This window comes from Rhipicephalus microplus, chromosome 1 (genome assembly GCF_043290135.1).
Source record: "Rhipicephalus microplus isolate Deutch F79 chromosome 1, USDA_Rmic, whole genome shotgun sequence".
Lineage (NCBI taxonomy): Eukaryota > Metazoa > Arthropoda > Arachnida > Ixodida > Ixodidae > Rhipicephalus > Rhipicephalus microplus.
In genome coordinates, this window is record NC_134700.1 from 113,111,553 (window position 1) to 113,129,212 (window position 17,660).

Below are 17,660 nucleotides of genomic sequence, written 5' to 3' on the forward strand. Positions count from 1 at the left end.
CCAAAGTTCGCAAAGAAATGCTGCAAATTTAATACAAAGTACCTATAATGCTGTTTTGGTTGTCCTTGACTTAGACTTTTTTTTTCTTTTTAATATTTATAACACACAAAAAAGCTCAATTTTACAAGCTTTCTCGAATCGCTGCATCAACTCGAAGAATCGCTATCTCGAATCGCTATATTTCAACTGCAGGCACCCCGAGTGTGCTGCGACGTCCAAATTTTCTCTTCACATGCTTACAAGATATCGTGACGTCAGCAGCCATGCCCGCTCCACACTTCGAGACAGGGGCGGTGCTGAAAGGACCCTAGCTTGTGGGCACTAGCGGTTGATACGGCCCCAGGATGTAATCACTTGCTCACCCCCCCCCCCCCTCCTATCCTATTGAAGAAATCCTGGCGGCTCATCTATGGGTTGGCGACACACAAGCGCCCTCTTTGAATGTTTTGGTGACGCACAAGCGCGCCTATTTCAGAAATTTTGTTACCTGACGTTTCAATAGCCAGGCCGCCACTTCAAGTCGCTAGTATTGGTACTGTAGTGGCCTAACATCAATCAAGTGTTGAGTGTTGATCGCAGCATACGGAAATGAATTTTAATATCAAAATAACATACCTTGTCAGTAGACGTCCGTGCTTTAGGTGTTTTAGAATGTTTCAGTTTGGAACCTCCTATAATGTTTGCTTTTCTTATTTTGTAGCTGTCTAACACTACCCGCAATTTATTTTCGAGTGTGTTCAATGTTTTCAAGCGATTTCACTGTCGTTTCTAAAATTTTAGCTCGTATGATATCTACCATCAATCCATACAACAACAATTTATCATTCCACCACCAAGATTCTCAACCTAAGCAAAGACTGCGATGCAATAATTCCCGCTAACGCAACACTTGTACCTTGGACCGCGCGTTTCGGTCTAATGAGATGGGAAATAAATAGTAGTCGTGGCCATTTGAGGATTCCCGCTGTCACCCTGTTAGAGGAGATCCACAACAATAGACGCTGAAAAGTTTTCATGAGAGGGTTCAACAATGAAGAGAGCTTGCTTGCTGCTGCTTCAGCGTTCAGCGCCTCAGTTCGTCACTTCGATTTATGCACATTTACTAGATAATTGCATGGGCTGCTGCGAATCGAAATTGAGACTTGCAGAAGACCTCCTTTGCCCAGTTCAAACCAATGCGTTCGAAAACGATGTGAGAATATGAAAGCGCACAGTGTCTTCAAACTGCCTGAGCTTTCACATGACAGTTTTCTATACACAGCTTAGTCTTTAAAATTAAATTGTATTGGCTTTCGCCCATGATGTTTTTTTTTTCCCAAGACAAAGGTACCATAAGCCATAAGCACGAGAGGACGGGTGCGTTTTAACTCGCTACTTGCTTTCCATAAAAAAATACCTTCGTATTACAAAAAAAAATGGGTCTATTAAAATGTACGAATATGCAAAACATCCCTTCCCGAAGCGCAGAAAAAAAAAACAATTAGTAGATCGCACGTATCTTCGCAGTGGATGTTATGCGAAACCTTCACATGGAAAGTGACTGTGCTGTAATTTCTTTATTGACTGGAACGTCATGATGTGGAGCTGAAAATGTGCATGCACAAGTGCATGAACATGAATAGCCTTGGATGAAACGTGCGCCCTCCGTTAATAGACCGCAGCGCTAGCGCCTCTAGCGGCGTAAAGATGATTCATGCTTGTTGCGCTAAAACTGCTATTATATTTGATCAAACTTGAGCTTTTTTTTTAATCATCAATCAGAGCTAGGTTCAATTTTATTTAACAGGTCGACGCATATTAGTGGGCCATTAGTGTTTCTTGAAATGGCTCCTTAAAATATACAAGAAGCAAACAGCAATCTTCGACCGTCGTCTGCACCTCACCAGAATGACACAAGACGTCGCGATGGGTGCTGACCGAGTGCGACCCGTTGTCTGGCATACTTACCTGGTGTCGGGGTGACCGTGGTCAAGATGGCGGTGCCCCCAGGGAGAGGCGCGGACATTGCACTGCGCTCGTGCTGACCCCTGCCACTACCCCAAACTGGGGCAGATGGGGCATGCAATTTTTGGTAGTGGGGGACTGCGTTCGCGCTCTCCCCCTATTTTACAATCCAAAGGAAGATCTATACACCTGCTGAAACACTTGCGCGGTGGAGGAGAGTGCAAGCTATTGAGATCCAGGTTCTCCGATATGGCTTCCGATGTGTCGTTTTCTTGTGTTAAGTGAGAGTTGCTCAGAGCCCTTAAAATATACCTGCCCAAGGCTGCATCTGGAGAGAAAATTGGAATATTTGAAGTTTTTGCGCTATCTCTATTCGTATTATGTCTTCACATTGTGTGTGAAGAAGATGAAGAAATATGCCTGAGGTAGGTAAGGGACTTTATTGATCCTTGGAAGAATGATTTGAGGGCAGGTGTGGCAGGGAAAGTGGAAGCAGGATGACAACGGGCCTTCGGGCCACTCTAGATGGCCGCACATTGCTGTGCTTCAGCGACCCTTCTGGCCCAGCTCACTATCCCGAACTTTATTTCCGGTTGCGAGCTGCGAAGAGTGCCTACCATTGATCTTGGTGGGCGGAAAATTAGGTAAAATAATATAAAATCGAGATAGCTGACGATTCCATCCCTGGCACCTAAAAGCGAAGGCAGGTAGCTGGAGCCTCGTTCCGAGTGCTCGGGCTTTGGTGTCAGCAGCCGTGTTCGGACGAGACCACCCAAACCTAAGCGGCCAGATAGATAGATACCCTTAAAATCACCAAAGTTCGCAAAGAAATGCTGCAAATTTAATACAAAGTACCTATAATGCTGTCTTGGTTGTCCTTGACTTAGACTTTTTTTTTTCTTTTTAATATTTATAACACACAAAAAAGCTCAATTTTACAAGCTTTCTCGAATCGCTGCATCAACTCGAAGAATCGCTATCTCGAATCGCTATATTTCAACTGCAGGCACCCCGAGTGTGCTGCGACGTCCAAATTTTCTCTTCACATGCTTACAAGATATCGTGACGTCAGCAGCCATGCCCGCTCCACACTTCGAGACAGGGGCGGTGCTGAAAGGACCCTAGCTTGTGGGCACTAGCGGTTGATACGGCCCCAGGATGTAATCACTTGCTCACCCCCCCCCCCCCCCTCCTATCCTATTGAAGAAATCCTGGCGGCTCATCTATGGGTTGGCGACACACAAGCGCCCTCTTTGAATGTTTTGGTGACGCACAAGCGCGCCTATTTCAGAAATTTTGTTACCTGACGTTTCAATAGCCAGGCCGCCACTTCAAGTCGCTAGTATTGGTACTGTAGTGGCCTAACATCAATCAAGTGTTGAGTGTTGATCGCAGCATACGGAAATGAATTTTAATATCAAAATAACATACCTTGTCAGTAGACGTCCGTGCTTTAGGTGTTTTAGAATGTTTCAGTTTGGAACCTCCTATAATGTTTGCTTTTCTTATTTTGTAGCTGTCTAACACTACCCGCAATTTATTTTCGAGTGTGTTCAATGTTTTCAAGCGATTTCACTGTCGTTTCTAAAATTTTAGCTCGTATGATATCTACCATCAATCCATACAACAACAATTTATCATTCCACCACCAAGATTCTCAACCTAAGCAAAGACTGCGATGCAATAATTCCCGCTAACGCAACACTTGTACCTTGGACCGCGCGTTTCGGTCTAATGAGATGGGAAATAAATAGTAGTCGTGGCCATTTGAGGATTCCCGCTGTCACCCTGTTAGAGGAGATCCACAACAATAGACGCTGAAAAGTTTTCATGAGAGGGTTCAACAATGAAGAGAGCTTGCTTGCTGCTGCTTCAGCGTTCAGCGCCTCAGTTCGTCACTTCGATTTATGCACATTTACTAGATAATTGCATGGGCTGCTGCGAATCGAAATTGAGACTTGCAGAAGACCTCCTTTGCCCAGTTCAAACCAATGCGTTCGAAAACGATGTGAGAATATGAAAGCGCACAGTGTCTTCAAACTGCCTGAGCTTTCACATGACAGTTTTCTATACACAGCTTAGTCTTTAAAATTAAATTGTATTGGCTTTCGCCCATGATGTTTTTTTTTTTTTTCCCAAGACAAAGGTACCATAAGCCATAAGCACGAGAGGACGGGTGCGTTTTAACTCGCTACTTGCTTTCCATAAAAAAATACCTTCGAATTACAAAAAAAAAAATGGGTCTATTAAAATGTACGAATATGCAAAACATCCCTTCCCGAAGCGCAGAAAAAAAAACAATTAGTAGATCGCACGTATCTTCGCAGTGGATGTTATGCGAAACCTTCACATGGAAAGTGACTGTGCTGTAATTTCTTTATTGACTGGAACGTCATGATGTGGAGCTGAAAATGTGCATGCACAAGTGCATGAACATGAATAGCCTTGGATGAAACGTGTGCCCTCCGTTAATTGACCGCAGCGCTAGCGCCTCTAGCGGCGTAAAGATGATTCATGCTTGTTGCGCTAAAACTGCTATTATATTTGATCAAACTTGAGCTTTTTTTTTAATCATCAATCAGAGCTAGGTTCAATTTTATTTAACAGGTCGACGCATATTAGCGGGCCATTAGTGTTTCTTGAAATGGCTCCTTAAAATATACAAGAAGCAAACAGCAATCTTCGACCGTCGTCTGCACCTCACCAGAATGACACAAGACGTCGCGATGGGTGCTGACCGAGTGCGACCCGTTGTCTGGCATACTTACCTGGTGTCGGGGTGACCGTGGTCAAGATGGCGGTGCCCCCAGGGAGAGGCGCGGACATTGCACTGCGCTCGTGCTGACCCCTGCCACTACCCCAAACTGGGGCAGATGGGGCATGCAATTTTTGGTAGTGGGGGACTGCGTTCGCGCTCTCCCCCTATTTTACAATCCAAAGGAAGATCTATACACCTGCTGAAACACTTGCGCGGTGGAGGAGAGTGCAAGCTATTGAGATCCAGGTTCTCCGATATGGCTTCCGATGTGTCGTTTTCTTGTGTTAAGTGAGAGTTGCTCAGAGCCCTTAAAATATACCTGCCCAAGGCTGCATCTGGAGAGAAAATTGGAATATTTGAAGTTTTTGCGCTATCTCTATTCGTATTATGTCTTCACATTGTGGGTGAAGAAGATGAAGAAATATGCCTGAGGTAGGTAAGGGACTTTATTGATCCTTGGAAGAATGATTTGAGGGCAGGTGTGGCAGGGAAAGTGGAAGCAGGATGACAACGGGCCTTCGGGCCACTCTAGATGGCCGCACATTGCTGTGCTCCAGCGACCCTTCTGGCCCAGCTCACTATCCCGAACTTTATTTCCGGTTGCGAGCTGCGAAGAGTGCCTACCATTGATCTTGGTGGGCGGAAAATTAGGTAAAATAATATAAAATCGAGATTGCTGACGATTCCATCCCTGGCACCTAAAAGCGAAGGCAGGTAGCTGGAGCCTCGTTCCGAGTGCTCGGGCTTTGGTGTCAGCAGCCGTGTTCGGACGAGACCACCCAAACCTAAGCGGCCAGATAGATAGATACCCTTAAAATCACCAAAGTTCGCAAAGAAATGCTGCAAATTTAATACAAAGTACCTATAATGCTGTCTTGGTTGTCCTTGACTTAGACTTTTTTTTTCTTTTTAATATTTATAACACACAAAAAAGCTCAATTTTACAAGCTTTCTCGAATCGCTGAATCAACTCGAAGAATCGCTATCTCGAATCGCTATATTTCAACTGCAGGCACCCCGAGTGTGCTGCGACGTCCAAATTTTCTCTTCACATGCTTACAAGATATCGTGACGTCAGCAGCCATGCCCGCTCCACACTTCGAGACAGGGGCGGTGCTGAAAGGACCCTAGCTTGTGGGCACTAGTGGTTGATACGGCCCCAGGATGTAATCACTTGCTCACCCCCCCCCCCCCTCCTATCCTATTGAAGAAATCCTGGCGGCTCATCTATGGGTTGGCGACACACAAGCGCCCTCTTTGAATGTTTTGGTGACGCACAAGCGCGCCTATTTCAGAAATTTTGTTACCTGACGTTTCAATAGCCAGGCCGCCACTTCAAGTCGCTAGTATTGGTACTGTAGTGGCCTAACATCAATCAAGTGTTGAGTGTTGATCGCAGCATACGGAAATGAATTTTAATATCAAAATAACATACCTTGTCAGTAGACGTCCGTGCTTTAGGTGTTTTAGAATGTTTCAGTTTGGAACCTCCTATAATGTTTGCTTTTCTTATTTTGTAGCTGTCTAACACTACCCGCAATTTATTTTCGAGTGTGTTCAATGTTTTCAAGCGATTTCACTGTCGTTTCTAAAATTTTAGCTCGTATGATATCTACCATCAATCCATACAACAACAATTTATCATTCCACCACCAAGATTCTCAACCTAAGCAAAGACTGCGATGCAATAATTCCCGCTAACGCAACACTTGTACCTTGGACCGCGCGTTTCGGTCTAATGAGATGGGAAATAAATAGTAGTCGTGGCCATTTGAGGATTCCCGCTGTCACCCTGTTAGAGGAGATCCACAACAATAGACGCTGAAAAGTTTTCATGAGAGGGTTCAACAATGAAGAGAGCTTGCTTGCTGCTGCTTCAGCGTTCAGCGCCTCAGTTCGTCACTTCGATTTATGCACATTTACTAGATAATTGCATGGGCTGCTGCGAATCGAAATTGAGACTTGCAGAAGACCTCCTTTGCCCAGTTCAAACCAATGCGTTCGAAAACGATGTGAGAATATGAAAGCGCACAGTGTCTTCAAACTGCCTGAGCTTTCACATGACAGTTTTCTATACACAGCTTAGTCTTTAAAATTAAATTGTATTGGCTTTCGCCCATGATGTTTTTTTTTTTTTCCCAAGACAAAGGTACCATAAGCCATAAGCACGAGAGGACGGGTGCGTTTTAACTCGCTACTTGCTTTCCATAAAAAAATACCTTCGAATTACAAAAAAAAAATGGGTCTATTAAAATGTACGAATATGCAAAACATCCCTTCCCGAAGCGCAGAAAAAAAAAACAATTAGTAGATCGCACGTATCTTCGCAGTGGATGTTATGCGAAACCTTCACATGGAAAGTGACTGTGCTGTAATTTCTTTATTGACTGGAACGTCATGATGTGGAGCTGAAAATGTGCATGCACAAGTGCATGAACATGAATAGCCTTGGATGAAACGTGCGCCCTCCGTTAATTGACAGCAGCGCTAGCGCCTCTAGCGGCGTAAAGATGATTCATGCTTGTTGCGCTAAAACTGCTATTATATTTGATCAAACTTGAGCTTTTTTTTTAATCATCAATCAGAGCTAGGTTCAATTTTATTTAACAGGTCGACGCATATTAGTGGGCCATTAGTGTTTCTTGAAATAGCTCCTTAAAATATACAAGAAGCAAACAGCAATCTTCGACCGTCGTCTGCACCTCACCAGAATGACACAAGACGTCGCGATGGGTGCTGACCGAGTGCGACCCGTTGTCTGGCATACTTACCTGGTGTCGGGGTGACCGTGGTCAAGATGGCGGTGCCCCCAGGGAGAGGCGCGGACATTGCACTGCGCTCGTGCTGACCCCTGCCACTACCCCAAACTGGGGCAGATGGGGCATGCAATTTTTGGTAGTGGGGGACTGCGTTCGCGCTCTCCCCCTATTTTACAATCCAAAGGAAGATCTATACACCTGCTGAAACACTTGCGCGGTGGAGGAGAGTGCAAGCTATTGAGATCCAGGTTCTCCGATATGGCTTCCGATGTGTCGTTTTCTTGTGTTAAGTGAGAGTTGCTCAGAGCCCTTAAAATATACCTGCCCAAGGCTGCATCTGGAGAGAAAATTGGAATATTTGAAGTTTTTGCGCTATCTCTATTCGTATTATGTCTTCACATTGTGGGTGAAGAAGATGAAGAAATATGCCTGAGGTAGGTAAGGGACTTTATTGATCCTTGGAAGAATGATTTGAGGGCAGGTGTGGCAGGGAAAGTGGAAGCAGGATGACAACGGGCCTTCGGGCCACTCTAGATGGCCGCACATTGCTGTGCTTCAGCGACCCTTCTGGCCCAGCTCACTATCCCGAACTTTATTTCCGGTTGCGAGCTGCGAAGAGTGCCTACCATTGATCTTGGTGGGCGGAAAATTAGGTAAAATAATATAAAATCGAGATAGCTGACGATTCCATCCCTGGCACCTAAAAGCGAAGGCAGGTAGCTGGAGCCTCGTTCCGAGTGCTCGGGCTTTGGTGTCAGCAGCCGTGTTCGGACGAGACCACCCAAACCTAAGCGGCCAGATAGATAGATACCCTTAAAATCACCAAAGTTCGCAAAGAAATGCTGCAAATTTAATACAAAGTACCTATAATGCTGTCTTGGTTGTCCTTGACTTAGACTTTTTTTTTCTTTTTAATATTTATAACACACAAAAAAGCTCAATTTTACAAGCTTTCTCGAATCGCTGCATCAACTCGAAGAATCGCTATCTCGAATCGCGATATTTCAACTGCAGGCACCCCGAGTGTGCTGCGACGTCCAAATTTTCTCTTCACATGCTTACAAGATATCGTGACGTCAGCAGCCATGCCCGCTCCACACTTCGAGACAGGGGCGGTGCTGAAAGGACCCTAGCTTGTGGGCACTAGCGGTTGATACGGCCCCAGGATGTAATCACTTGCTCACCCCCCCCCCCCCCCCCCTCCTATCCTATTGAAGAAATCCTGGCGGCTCATCTATGGGTTGGCGACACACAAGCGCCCTCTTTGAATGTTTTGGTGACGCACAAGCGCGCCTATTTCAGAAATTTTGTTACCTGACGTTTCAATAGCCAGGCCGCCACTTCAAGTCGCTAGTATTGGTACTGTAGTGGCCTAACATCAATCAAGTGTTGAGTGTTGATCGCAGCATACGGAAATGAATTTTAATATCAAAATAACATACCTTGTCAGTAGACGTCCGTGCTTTAGGTGTTTTAGAATGTTTCAGTTTGGAACCTCCTATAATGTTTGCTTTTCTTATTTTGTAGCTGTCTAACACTACCCGCAATTTATTTTCGAGTGTGTTCAATGTTTTCAAGCGATTTCACTGTCGTTTCTAAAATTTTAGCTCGTATGATATCTACCATCAATCCATACAACAACAATTTATCATTCCACCACCAAGATTCTCAACCTAAGCAAAGACTGCGATGCAATAATTCCCGCTAACGCAACACTTGTACCTTGGACCGCGCGTTTCGGTCTAATGAGATGGGAAATAAATAGTAGTCGTGGCCATTTGAGGATTCCCGCTGTCACCCTGTTAGAGGAGATCCACAACAATAGACGCTGAAAAGTTTTCATGAGAGGGTTCAACAATGAAGAGAGCTTGCTTGCTGCTGCTTCAGCGTTCAGCGCCTCAGTTCGTCACTTCGATTTATGCACATTTACTAGATAATTGCATGGGCTGCTGCGAATCGAAATTGAGACTTGCAGAAGACCTCCTTTGCCCAGTTCAAACCAATGCGTTCGAAAACGATGTGAGAATATGAAAGCGCACAGTGTCTTCAAACTGCCTGAGCTTTCACATGACAGTTTTCTATACACAGCTTAGTCTTTAAAATTAAATTGTATTGGCTTTCGCCCATGATGTTTTTTTTTTTTTTCCCAAGACAAAGGTACCATAAGCCATAAGCACGAGAGGACGGGTGCGTTTTAACTCGCTACTTGCTTTCCATAAAAAAATACCTTCGAATTACAAAAAAAAAAATGGGTCTATTAAAATGTACGAATATGCAAAACATCCCTTCCCGAAGCGCAGAAAAAAAAAACAATTAGTAGATCGCACGTATCTTCGCAGTGGATGTTATGCGAAACCTTCACATGGAAAGTGACTGTGCTGTAATTTCTTTATTGACTGGAACGTCATGATGTGGAGCTGAAAATGTGCATGCACAAGTGCATGAACATGAATAGCCTTGGATGAAACGTGCGCCCTCCGTTAATTGACCGCAGCGCTAGCGCCTCTAGCGGCGTAAAGATGATTCATGCTTGTTGCGCTAAAACTGCTATTATATTTGATCAAACTTGAGCTTTTTTTTTAATCATCAATCAGAGCTAGGTTCAATTTTATTTAACAGGTCGACGCATATTAGTGGGCCATTAGTGTTTCTTGAAATGGCTCCTTAAAATATACAAGAAGCAAACAGCAATCTTCGACCGTCGTCTGCACCTCACCAGAATGACACAAGACGTCGCGATGGGTGCTGACCGAGTGCGACCCGTTGTCTGGCATACTTACCTGGTGTCGGGGTGACCGTGGTCAAGATGGCGGTGCCCCCAGGGAGAGGCGCGGACATTGCACTGCGCTCGTGCTGACCCCTGCCACTACCCCAAACTGGGGCAGATGGGGCATGCAATTTTTGGTAGTGGGGGACTGCGTTCGCGCTCTCCCCCTATTTTACAATCCAAAGGAAGATCTATACACCTGCTGAAACACTTGTGCGGTGGAGGAGAGTGCAAGCTATTGAGATCCAGGTTCTCCGATATGGCTTCCGATGTGTCGTTTTCTTGTGTTAAGTGAGAGTTGCTCAGAGCCCTTAAAATATACCTGCCCAAGGCTGCATCTGGAGAGAAAATTGGAATATTTGAAGTTTTTGCGCTATCTCTATTCGTATTATGTCTTCACATTGTGGGTGAAGAAGATGAAGAAATATGCCTGAGGTAGGTAAGGGACTTTATTGATCCTTGGAAGAATGATTTGAGGGCAGGTGTGGCAGGGAAAGTGGAAGCAGGATGACAACGGGCCTTCGGGCCACTCTAGATGGCCGCACATTGCTGTGCTTCAGCGACCCTTCTGGCCCAGCTCACTATCCCGAACTTTATTTCCGGTTGCGAGCTGCGAAGAGTGCCTACCATTGATCTTGGTGGGCGGAAAATTAGGTAAAATAATATAAAATCGAGATAGCTGACGATTCCATCCCTGGCACCTAAAAGCGAAGGCAGGTAGCTGGAGCCTCGTTCCGAGTGCTCGGGCTTTGGTGTCAGCAGCCGTGTTCGGACGAGACCACCCAAACCTAAGCGGCCAGATAGATAGATACCCTTAAAATCACCAAAGTTCGCAAAGAAATGCTGCAAATTTAATACAAAGTACCTATAATGCTGTCTTGGTTGTCCTTGACTTAGACTTTTTTTTTCTTTTTAATATTTATAACACACAAAAAAGCTCAATTTTACAAGCTTTCTCGAATCGCTGCATCAACTCGAAGAATCGCTATCTCGAATCGCTATATTTCAACTGCAGGCACCCCGAGTGTGCTGCGACGTCCAAATTTTCTCTTCACATGCTTACAAGATATCGTGACGTCAGCAGCCATGCCCGCTCCACACTTCGAGACAGGGGCGGTGCTGAAAGGACCCTAGCTTGTGGGCACTAGCGGTTGATACGGCCCCAGGATGTAATCACTTGCTCACCCCCCTCCCCCTCCTATCCTATTGAAGAAATCCTGGCGGCTCATCTATGGGTTGGCGACACACAAGCGCCCTCTTTGAATGTTTTGGTGACGCACAAGCGCGCCTATTTCAGAAATTTTGTTACCTGACGTTTCAATAGCCAGGCCGCCACTTCAAGTCGCTAGTATTGGTACTGTAGTGGCCTAACATCAATCAAGTGTTGAGTGTTGATCGCAGCATACGGAAATGAATTTTAATATCAAAATAACATACCTTGTCAGTAGACGTCCGTGCTTTAGGTGTTTTAGAATGTTTCAGTTTGGAACCTCCTATAATGTTTGCTTTTCTTATTTTGTAGCTGTCTAACACTACCCGCAATTTATTTTCGAGTGTGTTCAATGTTTTCAAGCGATTTCACTGTCGTTTCTAAAATTTTAGCTCGTATGATATCTACCATCAATCCATACAACAACAATTTATCATTCCACCACCAAGATTCTCAACCTAAGCAAAGACTGCGATGCAATAATTCCCGCTAACGCAACACTTGTACCTTGGACCGCGCGTTTCGGTCTAATGAGATGGGAAATAAATAGTAGTCGTGGCCATTTGAGGATTCCCGCTGTCACCCTGTTAGAGGAGATCCACAACAATAGACGCTGAAAAGTTTTCATGAGAGGGTTCAACAATGAAGAGAGCTTGCTTGCTGCTGCTTCAGCGTTCAGCGCCTCAGTTCGTCACTTCGATTTATGCACATTTACTAGATAATTGCATGGGCTGCTGCGAATCGAAATTGAGACTTGCAGAAGACCTCCTTTGCCCAGTTCAAACCAATGCGTTCGAAAACGATGTGAGAATATGAAAGCGCACAGTGTCTTCAAACTGCCTGAGCTTTCACATGACAGTTTTCTATACACAGCTTAGTCTTTAAAATTAAATTGTATTGGCTTTCGCCCATCATGTTTTTTTTTTCCCAAGACAAAGGTACCATAAGCCATAAGCACGAGAGGACGGGTGCGTTTTACCTCGCTACTTGCTTTCCATAAAAAAATACCTTCGAATTACAAAAAAAAATGGGTCTATTAAAATGTACGAATATGCAAAACATCCCTTCCCGAAGCGCAGAAAAAAAAAACAATTAGTAGATCGCACGTATCTTCGCAGTGGATGTTATGCGAAACCTTCACATGGAAAGTGACTGTGCTGTAATTTCTTTATTGACTGGAACGTCATGATGTGGAGCTGAAAATGTGCATGCACAAGTGCATGAACATGAATAGCCTTGGATGAAACGTGCGCCCTCCGTTAATTGACCGCAGCGCTAGCGCCTCTAGCGGCGTAAAGATGATTCATGCTTGTTGCGCTAAAACTGCTATTATATTTGATCAAACTTGAGCTTTTTTTTTTAATCATCAATCAGAGCTAGGTTCAATTTTATTTAACAGGTCGACGCATATTAGTGGGCCATTAGTGTTTCTTGAAATGGCTCCTTAAAATATACAAGAAGCAAACAGCAATCTTCGACCGTCGTCTGCACCTCACCAGAATGACACAAGACGTCGCGATGGGTGCTGACCGAGTGCGACCCGTTGTCTGGCATACTTACCTGGTGTCGGGGTGACCGTGGTCAAGATGGCGGTGCCCCCAGGGAGAGGCGCGGACATTGCACTGCGCTCGTGCTGACCCCTGCCACTACCCCAAACTGGGGCAGATGGGGCATGCAATTTTTGTTAGTGGGGGACTGCGTTCGCGCTCTCCCCCTATTTTACCATCCAAAGGAAGATCTATACACCCGCTGAAACACTTGCGCGGTGGAGGAGAGTGCAAGCTATTGAGATCCAGGTTCTCCGATATGGCTTCCGATGTGTCGTTTTCTTGTGTTAAGCGAGAGTTGCTCAGAGCCCTTAAAATATACCTGCCCAAGGCTGCATCTGGAGAGAAAATTGGAATATTTGAAGTTTTTGAGCTATCTCTATTCGTATTATGTCTTCACATTGTGGGTGAAGAAGATGAAGAAATATGCCTGAGGTAGGTAAGGGACTTTATTGATCCTTGGAAGAATGATTTGAGGGCAGGTGTGGCAGGGAAAGTGGAAGCAGGATGACAACGGGCCTTCGGGCCACTCTAGATGGCCGCACATTGCTGTGCTTCAGCGACCCTTCTGGCCCAGCTCACTATCCCGAACTTTATTTCCGGTTGCGAGCTGCGAAGAGTGCCTACCATTGATCTTGGTGGGCGGAAAATTAGGTAAAATAATATAAAATCGAGATAGCTGACGATTCCATCCCTGGCACCTAAAAGCGAAGGCAGGTAGCTGGAGCCTCGTTCCGAGTGCTCGGGCTTTGGTGTCAGCAGCCGTGTTCGGACGAGACCACCCAAACCTAAGCGGCCAGATAGATAGATACCCTTAAAATCACCAAAGTTCGCAAAGAAATGCTGCAAATTTAATACAAAGTACCTATAATGCTGTCTTGGTTGTCCTTGACTTAGACTTTTTTTTTCTTTTTAATATTTATAACACACAAAAAAGCTCAATTTTACAAGCTTTCTCGAATCGCTGCATCAACTCGAAGAATCGCTATCTCGAATCGCGATATTTCAACTGCAGGCACCCCGAGTGTGCTGCGACGTCCAAATTTTCTCTTCACATGCTTACAAGATATCGTGACGTCAGCAGCCATGCCCGCTCCACACTTCGAGACAGGGGCGGTGCTGAAAGGACCCTAGCTTGTGGGCACTAGCGGTTGATACGGCCCCAGGATGTAATCACTTGCTCACCCCCCCCCCCCCCTCCTATCCTATTGAAGAAATCCTGGCGGCTCATCTATTGGTTGGCGACACACAAGCGCCCTCTTTGAATGTTTTGGTGACGCACAAGCGCGCCTATTTCAGAAATTTTGTTACCTGACGTTTCAATAGCCAGGCCGCCACTTCAAGTCGCTAGTATTGGTACTGTAGTGGCCTAACATCAATCAAGTGTTGAGTGTTGATCGCAGCATACGGAAATGAATTTTAATATCAAAATAACATACCTTGTCAGTAGACGTCCGTGCTTTAGGTGTTTTAGAATGTTTCAGTTTGGAACCTCCTATAATGTTTGCTTTTCTTATTTTGTAGCTGTCTAACACTACCCGCAATTTATTTTCGAGTGTGTTCAATGTTTTCAAGCGATTTCACTGTCGTTTCTAAAATTTTAGCTCGTATGATATCTACCATCAATCCATACAACAACAATTTATCATTCCACCACCAAGATTCTCAACCTAAGCAAAGACTGCGATGCAATAATTCCCGCTAACGCAACACTTGTACCTTGGACCGCGCGTTTCGGTCTAATGAGATGGGAAATAAATAGTAGTCGTGGCCATTTGAGGATTCCCGCTGTCACCCTGTTAGAGGAGATCCACAACAATAGACGCTGAAAAGTTTTCATGAGAGGGTTCAACAATGAAGAGAGCTTGCTTGCTGCTGCTTCAGCGTTCAGCGCCTCAGTTCGTCACTTCGATTTATGCACATTTACTAGATAATTGCATGGGCTGCTGCGAATCGAAATTGAGACTTGCAGAAGACCTCCTTTGCCCAGTTCAAACCAATGCGTTCGAAAACGATGTGAGAATATGAAAGCGCACAGTGTCTTCAAACTGCCTGAGCTTTCACATGACAGTTTTCTATACACAGCTTAGTCTTTAAAATTAAATTGTATTGGCTTTCGCCCATCATGTTTTTTTTTTTCCCAAGACAAAGGTACCATAAGCCATAAGCACGAGAGGACGGGTGCGTTTTAACTCGCTACTTGCTTTCCATAAAAAAATACCTTCGAATTACAAAAAAAAATGGGTCTATTAAAATGTACGAATATGCAAAACATCCCTTCCCGAAGCGCAGAAAAAAAAAACAATTAGTAGATCGCACGTATCTTCGCAGTGGATGTTATGCGAAACCTTCACATGGAAAGTGACTGTGCTGTAATTTCTTTATTGACTGGAACGTCATGATGTGGAGCTGAAAATGTGCATGCACAAGTGCATGAACATGAATAGCCTTGGATGAAACGTGCGCCCTCCGTTAATTGACCGCAGCGCTAGCGCCTCTAGCGGCGTAAAGATGATTCATGCTTGTTGCGCTAAAACTGCTATTATATTTGATCAAACTTGAGCTTTTTTTTTAATCATCAATCAGAGCTAGGTTCAATTTTATTTAACAGGTCGACGCATATTAGTGGGCCATTAGTGTTTCTTGAAATGGCTCCTTAAAATATACAAGAAGCAAACAGCAATCTTCGACCGTCGTCTGCACCTCACCAGAATGACACAAGACGTCGCGATGGGTGCTGACCGAGTGCGACCCGTTGTCTGGCATACTTACCTGGTGTCGGGGTGACCGTGGTCAAGATGGCGGTGCCCCCAGGGAGAGGCGCGGACATTGCACTGCGCTCGTGCTGACCCCTGCCACTACCCCAAACTGGGGCAGATGGGGCATGCAATTTTTGGTAGTGGGGGACTGCGTTCGCGCTCTCCCCCTATTTTACAATCCAAAGGAAGATCTATACACCTGCTGAAACACTTGCGCGGTGGAGGAGAGTGCAAGCTATTGAGATCCAGGTTCTCCGATATGGCTTCCGATGTGTCGTTTTCTTGTGTTAAGTGAGAGTTGCTCAGAGCCCTTAAAATATACCTGCCCAAGGCTGCATCTGGAGAGAAAATTGGAATATTTGAAGTTTTTGCACTATCTCTATTCGTATTATGTCTTCACATTGTGGGTGAAGAAGATGAAGAAATATGCCTGAGGTAGGTAAGGGACTTTATTGATCCTTGGAAGAATGATTTGAGGGCAGGTGTGGCAGGGAAAGTGGAAGCAGGATGACAACGGGCCTTCGGGCCACTCTAGATGGCCGCACATTGCTGTGCTTCAGCGACCCTTCTGGCCCAGCTCACTATCCCGAACTTTATTTCCGGTTGCGAGCTGCGAAGAGTGCCTACCATTGATCTTGGTGGGCGGAAAATTAGGTAAAATAATATAAAATCGAGATAGCTGACGATTCCATCCCTGGCACCTAAAAGCGAAGGCAGGTAGCTGGAGCCTCGTTCCGAGTGCTCGGGCTTTGGTGTCAGCAGCCGTGTTCGGACGAGACCACCCAAACCTAAGCGGCCAGATAGATAGATACCCTTAAAATCACCAAAGTTCGCAAAGAAATGCTGCAAATTTAATACAAAGTACCTATAATGCTGTCTTGGTTGTCCTTGACTTAGACTTTTTTTTTCTTTTTAATATTTATAACACACAAAAAAGCTCAATTTTACAAGCTTTCTCGAATCGCTGCATCAACTCGAAGAATCGCTATCTCGAATCGCTATATTTCAACTGCAGGCACCCCGAGTGTGCTGCGACGTCCAAATTTTCTCTTCACATGCTTACAAGATATCGTGACGTCAGCAGCCATGCCCGCTCCACACTTCGAGACAGGGGCGGTGCTGAAAGGACCCTAGCTTGTGGGCACTAGCGGTTGATACGGCCCCAGGATGTAATCACTTGCTCACCCCCCCCCCCCCCCCCCCCCCCTCCTATCCTATTGAAGAAATCCTGGCGGCTCATCTATGGGTTGGCGACACACAAGCGCCCTCTTTGAATGTTTTGGTGACGCACAAGCGCGCCTATTTCAGAAATTTTGTTACGTGACGTTTCAATAGCCAGGCCGCCACTTCAAGTCGCTAGTATTGGTACTGTAGTGGCCTAACATCAATCAAGTGTTGAGTGTTGATCGCAGCATACGGAAATGAATTTTAATATCAAAATAACATACCTTGTCAGTAGACGTCCGTGCTTTAGGTGTTTTAGAATGTTTCAGTTTGGAACCTCCTATAATGTTTGCTTTTCTTATTTTGTAGCTGTCTAACACTACCCGCAATTTATTTTCGAGTGTGTTCAATGTTTTCAAGCGATTTCACTGTCGTTTCTAAAATTTTAGCTCGTATGATATCTACCATCAATCCATACAACAACAATTTATCATTCCACCACCAAGATTCTCAACCTAAGCAAAGACTGCGATGCAATAATTCCCGCTAACGCAACACTTGTACCTTGGACCGCGCGTTTCGGTCTAATGAGATGGGAAATAAATAGTAGTCGTGGCCATTTGAGGATTCCCGCTGTCACCCTGTTAGAGGAGATCCACAACAATAGACGCTGAAAAGTTTTCATGAGAGGGTTCAACAATGAAGAGAGCTTGCTTGCTGCTGCTTCAGCGTTCAGCGCCTCAGTTCGTCAC

General features: G+C 45.0%; 6 non-coding genes across 6 annotated transcripts; all 6 read left to right on the forward strand.

Moving 5' to 3' along the window:
* Nucleotides 1-1,939: 1,939 nt before the first annotated feature.
* LOC142771438 (U1 spliceosomal RNA) lies at nucleotides 1,940-2,103 on the forward strand. Its single transcript, XR_012885920.1, has one exon. It is a non-coding gene; the product is annotated as a U1 spliceosomal RNA (small nuclear RNA).
* Nucleotides 2,104-4,704: 2,601 nt separating this feature from the next.
* Nucleotides 4,705-4,868, forward strand: LOC142771444 (U1 spliceosomal RNA). The gene has a single exon (XR_012885925.1). It is a non-coding gene; the product is annotated as a U1 spliceosomal RNA (small nuclear RNA).
* A 2,597-nt stretch (nucleotides 4,869-7,465) lies between these two features.
* Nucleotides 7,466-7,629, forward strand: LOC142771451 (U1 spliceosomal RNA). Its single transcript, XR_012885928.1, has one exon. It is a non-coding gene; the product is annotated as a U1 spliceosomal RNA (small nuclear RNA).
* A 2,604-nt stretch (nucleotides 7,630-10,233) lies between these two features.
* Nucleotides 10,234-10,397, forward strand: LOC119178823 (U1 spliceosomal RNA). Its single transcript, XR_005110791.2, has one exon. It is a non-coding gene; the product is annotated as a U1 spliceosomal RNA (small nuclear RNA).
* Nucleotides 10,398-12,990: 2,593 nt separating this feature from the next.
* Nucleotides 12,991-13,154, forward strand: LOC119186043 (U1 spliceosomal RNA). The gene has a single exon (XR_005111650.2). It is a non-coding gene; the product is annotated as a U1 spliceosomal RNA (small nuclear RNA).
* Nucleotides 13,155-15,749: 2,595 nt separating this feature from the next.
* On the forward strand, nucleotides 15,750-15,913 carry LOC142771459 (U1 spliceosomal RNA). Its single transcript, XR_012885932.1, has one exon. It is a non-coding gene; the product is annotated as a U1 spliceosomal RNA (small nuclear RNA).
* The last annotated feature ends 1,747 nt before the right edge of the window (nucleotides 15,914-17,660 follow it).